Source organism: Oreochromis aureus, linkage group 16, assembly GCF_013358895.1.
Source record: "Oreochromis aureus strain Israel breed Guangdong linkage group 16, ZZ_aureus, whole genome shotgun sequence".
Classification (NCBI taxonomy): Eukaryota; Metazoa; Chordata; class Actinopteri; order Cichliformes; family Cichlidae; genus Oreochromis; species Oreochromis aureus.
This window is the reverse complement of record NC_052957.1, coordinates 18,072,554-18,084,150: the sequence shown is the minus strand read 5'-3', so window position 1 is coordinate 18,084,150 and position 11,597 is coordinate 18,072,554. Positions and strand designations below refer to the sequence as shown.

At 38.9% G+C, this 11,597-nt stretch overlaps 1 long non-coding RNA gene across 1 annotated transcript; it reads right to left on the bottom strand.

Annotated features, from left to right (window-relative positions):
• Positions 1–182: 182 nt before the first annotated feature.
• On the bottom strand, positions 183–4,679 carry LOC120433691. Its single transcript, XR_005608700.1, has 3 exons — positions 4,611–4,679; positions 4,190–4,319; positions 183–2,385 (listed from the first exon to the last, which is right to left on the bottom strand). It is a non-coding gene; the product is annotated as an uncharacterized LOC120433691 (long non-coding RNA).
• Positions 4,680–11,597: the final 6,918 nt, after the last annotated feature.

The window sequence follows — 11,597 nt, the reverse complement described above, 5'->3', positions numbered from 1 at the left end:
TTTCAAAAAAAAAAAAAGTTGATGATCTTCGGCTCGTTCTATAAAGCTCTTTGTCACTGAATTCAAATTCGGAGCACACTGCAGCTTTAGTCACTTCAAACAAATGAGAAACTGCCATTCAAGGACATCATCGGCTTTAGGGGGTCTTCTTGGCAGACCGTTGCTGTTTCACTGGCAGCTGCCGTCTTTCCATCTGAGAGATGAAGCTTTGCTGGGGCTTGACCTTCCGTGGACTGACAGGCTTTTGATAGGTGATGAGGGACTGGATGTTCTGGAGCAGGACATTGATCTCTGCACTCTTCTGCTGCAGATACCTCTGAAGCATGTCAGGCTCTGGCAGCATTAGACCTTTGCCTTGATTCAGCTGCGACAGCAGGGCAGTAGAAAGGAGAATCAATGCTTTGGTCTAAAATTAGGTTTGCTCTTCATATCTTGTATTCCTGCAATTCTTATAAAACTATAGTAATAACACAAGCCACAGTAACTTACTTTCAGTTTTGTCCTAACTTTACACTGACTTTATCAGTGTTTTGGATTGAATGCAGTTGTGTTGGGCAGTGGTGCTGTCACTGTGAAACACTACGTGATGCTTATTGTCAAGACAGCTCCGGTGTTTTGCTTTTGTTTTGTTTTCCTTAAATTTTTTTGAGTTACTACAGTACGTGCCTCCACATGAAGTCAGATTTACCCTTATAAAGAGAAGCAGCGGCTGAACAATAAACCCCTCAGGGGTCTTACTGTCTCTTCCAGATCGTTTGTCATTTCCTTTTGCTGCCAAGTTTGTCAATAATTGAACAGTGAAACTTGAAATTCTTCAACGGAAACATGCTGAGAACAAAACAGAATTTAATTATAAAGTAAAATGCTCATTTTATACCAATTACATTTCCACTACGAAGAAAAATATGAAAAATCATTAAAGAACCAATCATACCAATTATAGCCATCTCCTTGGTAACCAGTAACCTGTCCTAAGTTGCTTCAGTGTGAGGCTGCTAATTTTTGTCTTTAGAGGATCACACATAGAAGACCATTCAGCTGTCAGAATAGCTGATTTTATATATATTTATATAGTTAAGGCTGGTAATCAAAATGATGTACGGTTGTTAGGTGAATCTCTGATCTTCAATTAGATATACATTAAAGACTATCACATGAATTTTCTATCTGAAAAAAAAAAATGTTTGGTAAGTGGTGTCACCCCTGATGAGCCAAATTTATGTCCACTCATCAAAGAAAAACAAAATTAAAGGAACACACAGACAACACATCAGATCTTAATGGGGAGAAAAAACAGTATTGACTGGGTAATGTGTTAGGAACAAAAGGATGCCACATCATCTGATGGGAATGAAAATGATTAAATCTACAGAGAGCTGAAATCAAACACACCCAAAAAATTCAAAGTGAAAAAATGATGCAGTAGTCTAGTCCATGTTACAAAATGGAACTCAGTAGTTTGTATGGCCCCACATTCATTGTATGTGTATTGTGTGCATGCCTGATGACGCCGGGACATGCTCCTGATGAGAAAACGGATGGTGTCCTGGGGGATCTCCCAGATGTGGACCAGGGGACCACTGAGCTCCTGGAGAGTCATTCTAGCTGCTGGATGGTAAAACATAATGTCACAGAGGTGCTTTGTGTTCGTTAGATTTTGCAAGCATGGATGCCAGTCAACAGTATCTATTCCTTTATCCAACAGGAACTTTCTCCATACTCTCTTCACACAAGACTGGGCACTACTTGGAGAAACCCAGGACATTCTGCACCAGGGTCTAAGCATAAGGGTTATATATGAAGAATTTTATACCTAATGGCAATCAGGGCATAGAGGTCGATGCATCCCTCCAGACCACCACACTGGTCATGCTGATCGATATTACAGACAGCATAATGTTCTCCACGGCTTCCTTGGAGCCTTTCACGTCTGTCACATGTTCAGGGTGAACCTGCTCTCATCTGTGAATAACACAGGGCGCCAGTGGTGAACCTGCCAATTCTGGTATTCTATAGGAAATGCAAATTGGGCTCCACAGTGCTGGTCAGTGAGCACAGGAGCCACAAGAGGAGGTCAGGCCCTCAGGCCACCTTCATGAAGTCTGTTTCTCATTGTTTGGTCAGAGACATTTTGTGCCTCTGACAGTGCTCACTTTGTTCCTCCTTGCACCAAAGACTGCTGATGGGTTAAGCATCTAGAGTAAGTGTCTTGTGGAATCTCCTCCATGGTCTTGGGATCGCTGGAAGTCACAACACAACCTTCTGGCAATGGTTCATTTTGATGTGCGGTCTTGGAGGAGTTGGACCTGTGTGTGCTTCCTTTGCAGTGTCCAGGTAATCGCCTCATGCTGCCAGTAGGGACACTGACCTTAGCCAAATGCAAAACTAGTGAAAACAGTCAGAAGAGATAAGGAGGGAAAAAATGTCATTTTTGACATTGTTGCCTCTCTGGTGCACCTGTTGGTAATTTCATTAACACCAAAGCAGCTGAAACTGATTAACAACCCGCTCTGCTGCTTAACTAACAATACTTGATGATATAGTTTGAGTAAAATGTCCTTATTTTTTTATTTAAAGCTCCTCTACTTCTGTATTGAAGGTTAGTGTAGGGCAATGAAGATTTGACAGTACTTTCAGTCCAGCATTATCTTGTTTTTACAGCCTATGATTTTTTTGTTTCAGGGAAAGCAGTTTCCTAGCAGTCAAAGCATCATCTGAAAGTCAGTTATGGAGAATGGCATAAAATTCTTTGTGCTCTGTCATATAGTTAATAGAGTATATAATAATATAGCTGTGACATGGATGAACAATGGGAAGGCAGATTTAATCTGCATGAGACGCCTTTCTGTAGTCGATGGTGTGTGTAACCTGCTTTAGGTGTCTGATGATCTAAACCACTTTCTGATTGTAAACCTGCAGCATGTTGCAAAAAATGCAGCATGCTTAAAAGCATAGAAAGGTAATACAAAAATGTAATGGTGGAAGCCACCAGAGTTGTTAGCAGTACTGACCTTTGATCTATCTGCACCACTGGGTCCCCATCAGCCACATTTTCTTCAGCAATAACTACTGCAGGCTTCAGGAAATCCGCTGATATCTCACAAGCTGCCTTCTTCACAGAAGCAGTCATTATTTATTCATTCACTCATTTTTATTATCATTTGTTTGTTAGAGAGGCAGAGAGGAGCGTTTTGGTAAAAATCTAAGCAGAAATGTTTTTATTTTGAAAGCCACCAATCTGGATTGATGTTTTTTGAGCTCTTCTCTTTTAAGACTAATTCCAAATGGTGCTTGATTTAAGATTTTATTTATCCAGGCAGAAAAATCCAAATTATTCCAAAAGATAAACAAATGGAGTTGATTTAATTCTTATGTAACAATCAAAATGATCCAAAGTATTCCTCAAATTTGTTTGGTTGAAGCAGACTCAAACAGAACTTATTGGGATACCTCATGTCTTTTATTGAATTTGGATGGTTGGGTCACAGAGAATGACTGAGAGGACATGCTCACACCACAAAAGCACTAAAATTTGACTTATTCAGCCTTGATAGCTTACCTCTGAACCTGAATCACAGGCTATTGGCATTGTAGCTTACATAAACTAAGAGTGGTCCAGTTGAAAGCTGCCAAATCCAAGTTCAATACTTGGAATAAACTCCAGATCTGCTTAATGTATCATATAATAATGAAAAACAGGCTTCACCTGGCTATGAAACTGTTTGTCAATTGTCCGATCATCAGGGAGGCTCTGAAATAGTGCACGGTGTATAAAAATGGTTGTCTTTTCTAAATGGCTAATGCATTTACTTTTGTTAAACCCGATGGATTAAAGCTGAAAGACTTATCCAACCTAGTTTACTGTGTGAAGCTCAACTGAGGCTCATTGTTAAGTCACAAATCCACTAGGTTCTAAACAAAGTAGTGCTCATATATCAGAATTAGATATTTTATGTTTTAAATTACCTTGGTTTGTTTGATTTCCCCAGTAATTGTAACTCATGGCTGCGCACAGTGACTTGTGTGAGCAAAATCACTTATTTTCACTTCAGTCAGTTTTTATTTAACATGAGCTGCACACACACACACACACACACACACACACACACACACACACACACACACACACACACACACACACACACACACACACACACACACACACACACACACACACACACATTCTTACCTCTTTTGGGTCATTGCTGTTGCCTATCAGATCGCTGGTCACCGGGGGTTTCTTCAGCGGCTGGCAGCACTCGCATCAAATGTTCAACACAGTCTGCGGCAACGCCTCTGATCCACTTGACGTTGGGGGTCTGAAAACATTATTGGAATAGATGCTTTTCATTCTCTTCTCTCTGTCTCTGTCTCTAACAGGTCAGAAGCACAGCATCTAAATATCCCAGCTAATGAGGTATTCAAAGACAGGGTCAGAGTCGGACACATTTTAAAACAAGCAAAAGCCCTGACAGGCAAGCTTTGATACAAAAAAAGAAAAAGAAAAGAAAAAGAAAGAAATGCACACTAATTGCATGGTCCATAAATGAATTCACATTTATAGCAGGGGATGAAAACCAGCAGTTTAAAAGTAGTACTTTCTTGCATACCTTGTCCAGACTAGTTAGCGGCTCATTCGTTTCTCCTTGGCAGGCTGGAGGAGCTGGGGGAGTTTCCGTGCTGAGCAAATCCAACACTTCATTATCTGGGGATATCTCCACCTCAGATTTCGTGTTTTTAGGAACACTCTGAGGAGAAAAAAACAAAGACACTTCATAATTTATTAAATTCTTTGAGGTCTTTAACTTGTGCTTCATGAATAAATCAAAACTGTGAAACTCGGTCTCTGGATACCATGTCATATCATCTTTCACAAGATAAAACTTACACTGTGACAAGGATAGACAAGGCTCTGAAAACCCACATTCAGTATTTCTTTGGCAATAGGAAAAAGATCTCTGAAAAACACAAAAAAGGCTCCATGTATGCTAATTGTATCAATTCACCATTTATTTCTCGACTCTCCAGAAAAAAAAGGGTGTTTTTAAATATTGGTTTAAGAGCATAAAATACTCGAATCCAAAGAAACTTTGCTACACTATGCAAATTAGACAATTCCTTGTGAGTTTATTGTTGTAAACATTCTCCGTAGTATATATCCTGATTATAACCTTCCTTTTTGTACAAATGTTGATTTTTTTCTTCTTTCTTTTGTTGTCTCCATCTCACTTGATTTGCCTAGCGAGTCAGGTTTTTGCATCATTACTGTGATACTTTTAGAGTTGTGCAGAGAAACCACAAAAAAGGAAGAAGCAGATACAGAATGGACGGATAAAAACAAGAATTTTCACTGCTACTGTAAGCAATTGTGTCTATAAGACACCACAACAGGGAAAAAACTTTACCTCAAGTTCTTTAAATCCTACCTCATCTTCTGTTTGATCTCTCCTGTTCTCGCCACAGCCATTAGTGTACAGGACTGTGCACAGTATATGCTGTGGATAAAAGCAAAATCAAAAGCTTTAAGGACTTTAGATGTTTAGAGTCTTATCCATCAAACGGTACCATTAGCTTGGTATATTTGATTGGTTCCGAATTCATCCTGCAGCATGACAACAAGGCAAACACGCAGCCAGAGACATAAAAGACTATCGTCAGTGACAAGCAAAACAACGAAGCCTGCAACAGATGGTATGACCCTCGCAGAAGTCTGATCTCAATATCTACTTAGTAGGAAAGAACACAAAGAAACTAAGCAACTGAGTCAGTCTGAGTGGGCCTACCATCTTCAAAAACCATGTGCATATACAACTAAAGCACAACAACTGCATTATTCTTAAATTAAGATAATAAGTAGCGTCTTATGTCTAATTAAAAGCTAACGTTTTAGTTAGAATACATTGAAAAAATGAGCCCCACTGCCTGGCATTTCAGTGTGTAATATTTTTCTACAGTGAAACATTTTTCATTTACAATTTCAATGATTTGCACGGGATATGCCAGTTTCACTACATGCTGAACACGTTTCCAGTTATTTATATATATATTTAAATATAACATGTGATAGTATGGATCCAATTTGTTGTGCATTTACAATGACACTGAAAACCTTGTGAAATATACTTAACACTACTGTACGTAATCAAGCTCGTGTCATCAAAGCAGAGGAGGGAAAAGCGAAAAGTGCTGCGTTTTCATGATCTGCAATTTCCGTACAACTTGGTTAAACACAGCGTTATGGTCATGGTTAGTAAATGCCATTTAAAGCTCTGGGAATGTCTTAATTGACAGTCTCCTTGTGGGCCATTTTTGTTAACGGGAACAGGAGGCTGAGATGGAGGTGGCAGAATTGAAGATGCTGAGCTTTTCACTGGGAGTGACCTGGAGGGACAGGATTAGACGTGGGTAGACCTGAGCTGTCCTTCCGACAGCTCAGGTTGAGTGGATTGGTGACAAAGTAAGAGCGGTAATGTTGAGATGGTTTGGACATATGCAGAGGAGGGATAGTGGATATATTGGGCAAAGGATGTTGAATATGGAGCTGCCAGCCAAAGGGGACGAGCACAGAGAAGGTTTATGGATGTTGTGAGAGAAGAGATGGAGATTTCTAGGGGTGGCAGAAGAAAATGCTAGTGATAGCAGGAAATACAGGCAGAAGATCCATTGTGGCAAAAGGGAACAGCCGAATGAAGAAATGGTCAAAATCAATCATTAGTCTTCAATTACTGAAAAAGTAGGTTTCATTTTAACAGAGTGAAATAAATGCAATGAATTTGAGATTCAGTGTACATTTGCAGGAATGTTTTAACACACTATATATGGTAGTATGGAGACTCAAAAGTTTATAGTTGCCTCACAATGTATGTATTGGGATGGTACACACATGATTTATTTATGAAAGGATTCCTACAAGTTTGATTTTTATATGCTCTGCACAAAAAACAGCCATCCCTTATACCTTTCTAGAAAGACTCCTAGATAACAAATGAGAGAAAAAATATCACAGAGGAACCTAAGTGGATAGCAATTATGATGAAAATGAAAACTTCAGTATTTTTTTGTTTATTATCTTTAAAGAAGTTGCACAAGACTGCTGAGTACGACCTATTAAGAATTAATTCAAACGGACTCACTGCAGCTGGGCAGACAGAGCAAGAGTGCATGCAGTTTAAACATTTCATATAAATTAGAAGTAGCGAACAGAATGTGAAAAAAAATGGTAGTGCGATGTGTCCAGCTGAATGGTAACATATTAGCAGTTAAGAATTTATTGGAAGATGACCGGTTGTTATCTGTTATGTTTAGAAGATTTCGTATAAATGGCGAGTAATTCATAGAGCTAGGAAGAATGAGGAAAGACAGAATGGACTGTGTTTACCATTTAATGTGTGTGTGTAGCTGCTGATCAAATCTTTTACAATCTGAATGCAACCATGAATGACTTCGCACCATATTATTCCAACAAATCTGAAATAATGCAATGCTGTAAAACGCCATCGTTGCCATAAAAGAGGCAAGCTTTTTGCAGATTCTGTATTTCTCTCTTAATTTACATCGGCCTTTATCTTTCCGGGTCACTTCTCCTTCTCCATTTGTTTGTTAAACCACTACATCTGGGGAAGGAAAATGTAATGTGGCTTAATGTGGTGCAGATTTGCAGAGTGGTGGAACATGCAGGTCTGCATCAGGCCAAGCAGAAAGTAAATCTCTGTGCTCGTGATTTTGAACGCTGTGCTCGGGCTTTTTATGATTCTATATAAAAGAAACAAAAAAATGCTTCATTAAAATCAAAATGACACATTATCCCTTTGCAAATTTATTTTTCTTTTCTTTACAGATTATGATTATCATGAATGACTGCTCTGATATACTGCGTGGTTTATAATGGAGGCTCCCGCTGTATATTTTTCACGTATAAGAGCGGCATATCAAATCACAGCAAGCACAGTTTGTAGTGCATAAATTTACCATTAACAACTTTAAGCTTTGACCTCAGAATGAAGCTTAATATTTCCATGATGTGCGAAGGTGAAATAGGTTACGTGCATTTTTAGGGGGATATGCACACACACAAGCTGATGTGCAGCCCAAGAGTGAAGGTGAGAAGCTTGAAGGGAAGGTTGCACACTTGTGGATAAAAATACAGCCAATTCCTGCACCTCAGATCTCCGGTCTCACCAAAGCACAGACCTCTACCAGGGGTCAGATTCAACCTTTAAACACACCACAGAGATTAGTGAGGCAGCTGGTCCAAAGGTCTTTAAAGAAACCTACCAAAAAAACTGCAGGTTTGAACTAGTTTTCAACATTAAATTTATATTTGGTTAAAAGGAACAGTTTTACATTTTGGAGATCATGCTTCTTCACTTTTAAGCTAATAAAATAATTGAGATGAAAGCTGAGGTAATGTTTTACAGAGGTTATGTGCCAAACTATTTATGTGGGAGGAAGTTTTGCTACCTATGGAGACAGGACAAGGCAAGTTGCAACTAGTATTTTACTGAGATGAGCTAAGAAGCTGCATATTTACTGTAAAGACAGGAGAGTGGTATCCATCTGCAAATCTTCTTCTAATTCTCCACCACAAAGCAAATATGTTTCTGAAAATATCAAACCATTACCTCAAGGCCTTATTTTTAGAAAGGCCTCTGTTTAAATCCATTTCATAACCCTTATAGAGTAACAATTACCATATCATTCCACTGGGATGATAGCATGTGGAGCAGCTTTTATTTTGCAAAAATGTCTTTGATGCTGGGCGCTACGTCCTTTCTACCAGGATTATGTAAGTGAAGTCAGCAGCTTCTGCGGAAGATGTTATAATGGCTGCTTTCCCAGAAGGACAGCTTTGTCTATTAAGGATCATTAACACTGTGCAAACCTTTTATCAAAGGGAACAAATGTAGTCTCCCATTTGTACTTTGACCTTGTCCTTGATCGTCCACTTTCAGCACTGCTTAAAAGGATGCAAAACATTATCCGTTCCATTCACGCATAAGGTCAGAAAACATTTCCCACTTTTGTGGAACTTCTTAATTAGCCTGCCTCCTTTAGCTGTGACTCAAAGCCAAATAAACACAATCGGCTCAACACTTTGGTCTGCCCTCCTTTTCCGAAGCGTACAAAGCTTTTTTGAATTCTGCAGTGATGTCCTTTTTTTTCCTTCTCGATTTTGCCACAGATGATTAAACACATATGCTTTAAGAGGGAACACAACAACAGCAATGTCGTTACAAATGCATGAGCATACCTTTGGATCATCATCATCTCATCATCTGTCTGTTCTTGTAGACTCAATGTAAACATGCCAGTAGTAATTTTTGTTTTTAAATATTACCCCAGGGATGAGCTTCATCAATGATCTTTTTTGACATCCATTTGAAGAGTTTGTTTGATCTTAATACGACCTTAAGAAACAAAGGATACTATCTATGTATTCATATCGTCTCCATGGGAAGCATAAAAGACCACATGCTTAATATTGCTGTAATTTATCTTGAGAAGGCTCGAGGTTGCATACATAATTATACCTTTGTACAAGTCTTGGGTTTTCTATGGAGCTTCAAATGTTTCAGACTACATTTAAAAAAAGTATTTTCTGCAAAAAAGGGAAAATAGTGCTCTGGTGTTGCCAGAAAACTGTACCAATTAGAATTATTAAGGAACCTTTCAGGTCTAGTGTTGCTAAGTGCAGGGCCAAATGAGTAGGGTTTAATGTAGTCCAGCTAAATCTGTGTGGACCTGGCAAAGATCTGTTACATCATATCATATTGCGAGTTTGGAGCTATTAAGTGCCAATTTCTTTCTCAGATAGATTCTAATGGGAAGGAAATTGCAAGAACTACAATTAATTGTATAGATAATACTTTCAAAGCTTCTTAAACAGTTTTACCTCTCCCTATGTCCTATATTCCTATGGCCTATAATTTCATGATCAAATTAGTTGGTTCTGGTAGTTGCATAAACACTGATGTCTTTTTTTTTTTTAATTAAATGTTTTTAAATGACTACTTCAGTATCCCAAAAGGACTTTGCATATGATTTTTACTTACAACAACTGAACACAAATAGTAGCGATAGCAATCCATACCAAAACAAAAAAATATGCGGAAGAAGACAATTTGCCAGCTACACAATTCAAGCTTCTCCCCTAAACAAATAGAACCAAAATAGGACTGCCAAAAACAGCACTGCCAGAAAATCCCAAATTAACTAATAATTAATAAACAACAATGAAAAAGCAACCGAGGGATAACACCGCTGATGGACTTAAGGGAGAAAGAGAAAGAGAGAGTGAGCCTTGCCCACCTTCATGCACCAGCTTCTCTGACTATATATACAAGAGTGCAGGTCAGCTGTCTGCTGCCAATCAGCACTCGGGATGACTCAAAGAGGAGAGAGCACCTTAATAAGGATGACAGAAAATCAATGATGATATCAATCTATCTATCAGTGATGATAGATGTGCTGGCGCGCTGAGGCATGTAACAGGCAATCACATCTTCTGCAAGAAAAACCTACAGTACTGTAGGCTTGGATAACTTGGACAAGTGCATTTTAAATTTACTCTGGTTATCTGGTTGTCTTATATTAAAATGTTGTTTTATGACCTGAAACATGTAAGCGTGACAAATATGCAAAACAAATACATAATAATAAAAAACTTATGTTGTATCTGCCGCTACACTCTCCCATATGTTTGGACCCAGAGCTGAAGGGGGTGGCTGGACCAAGACAGCTGGAACCTATCGCTAGGTAGAGCTAGCTAGCCACAGATAACCCCGAACCCTGAATTGAATATGTGGAACTGGATGGATGGATGTCTCTCCATCTGTCTGTCACTCTGTCCATTCGTCCTCGGTGGCACTAAAGGTTCAGGAAACTGCTGGGCTGCTTTTGTCTCATGGGACACTGTGTCCCTTTCTCTTTTGCCTTCTACCACCATCAGACTCGTCGTCACTGAAAGATACCAAATAGTCTTAGCACAGACAACACAAGACAGTCAAAGCGGCTACTGATTTAACAACTGTCTATTTCATTATTTAACACACTGAAATGTACTGGACAGCTGAAACTTACTGACTAGATGCCAATTAATGTTGTTTTAATTTATATAGAGTTTTGTTTTCCTCTTAAAATATAAAGTAAATAACCACAAATGCTGAACATCTGGATTTTGTATAAAAACTTTATTTCTTATTGTCTATATTGGTATGCTGCCTGTCTTGTCTTCCTTTTGGCTAATTGCTTTGCCATCATCACTCTCAGCAGTGACAGAACCATTTAGTTAAAGAGGTCGTACGTCGCATTTTTTTAAGCTCTTGTTTTGTTTCTTTGTTCAAATTACTCTTTTAGACAAATGCTTTGTGATACTGGGCTGCGGAAATAAGGTCATTTGACTTCACTGGGCGTTTTTCTGGTAACAGTTGGACAACATCATATTCAATAATAATTACAAGACTTGTCTTCATCTCTTGTTGCTGTGGGTTCATGTGTCCTCTGACAAAAATATCTGTAATGAAATGAGTTGGGGAGGGGCATCGAGCTCCCTCAGATTGTAGTCACATCCATTCTGTTAACATCCAGAGGCCGTAGTG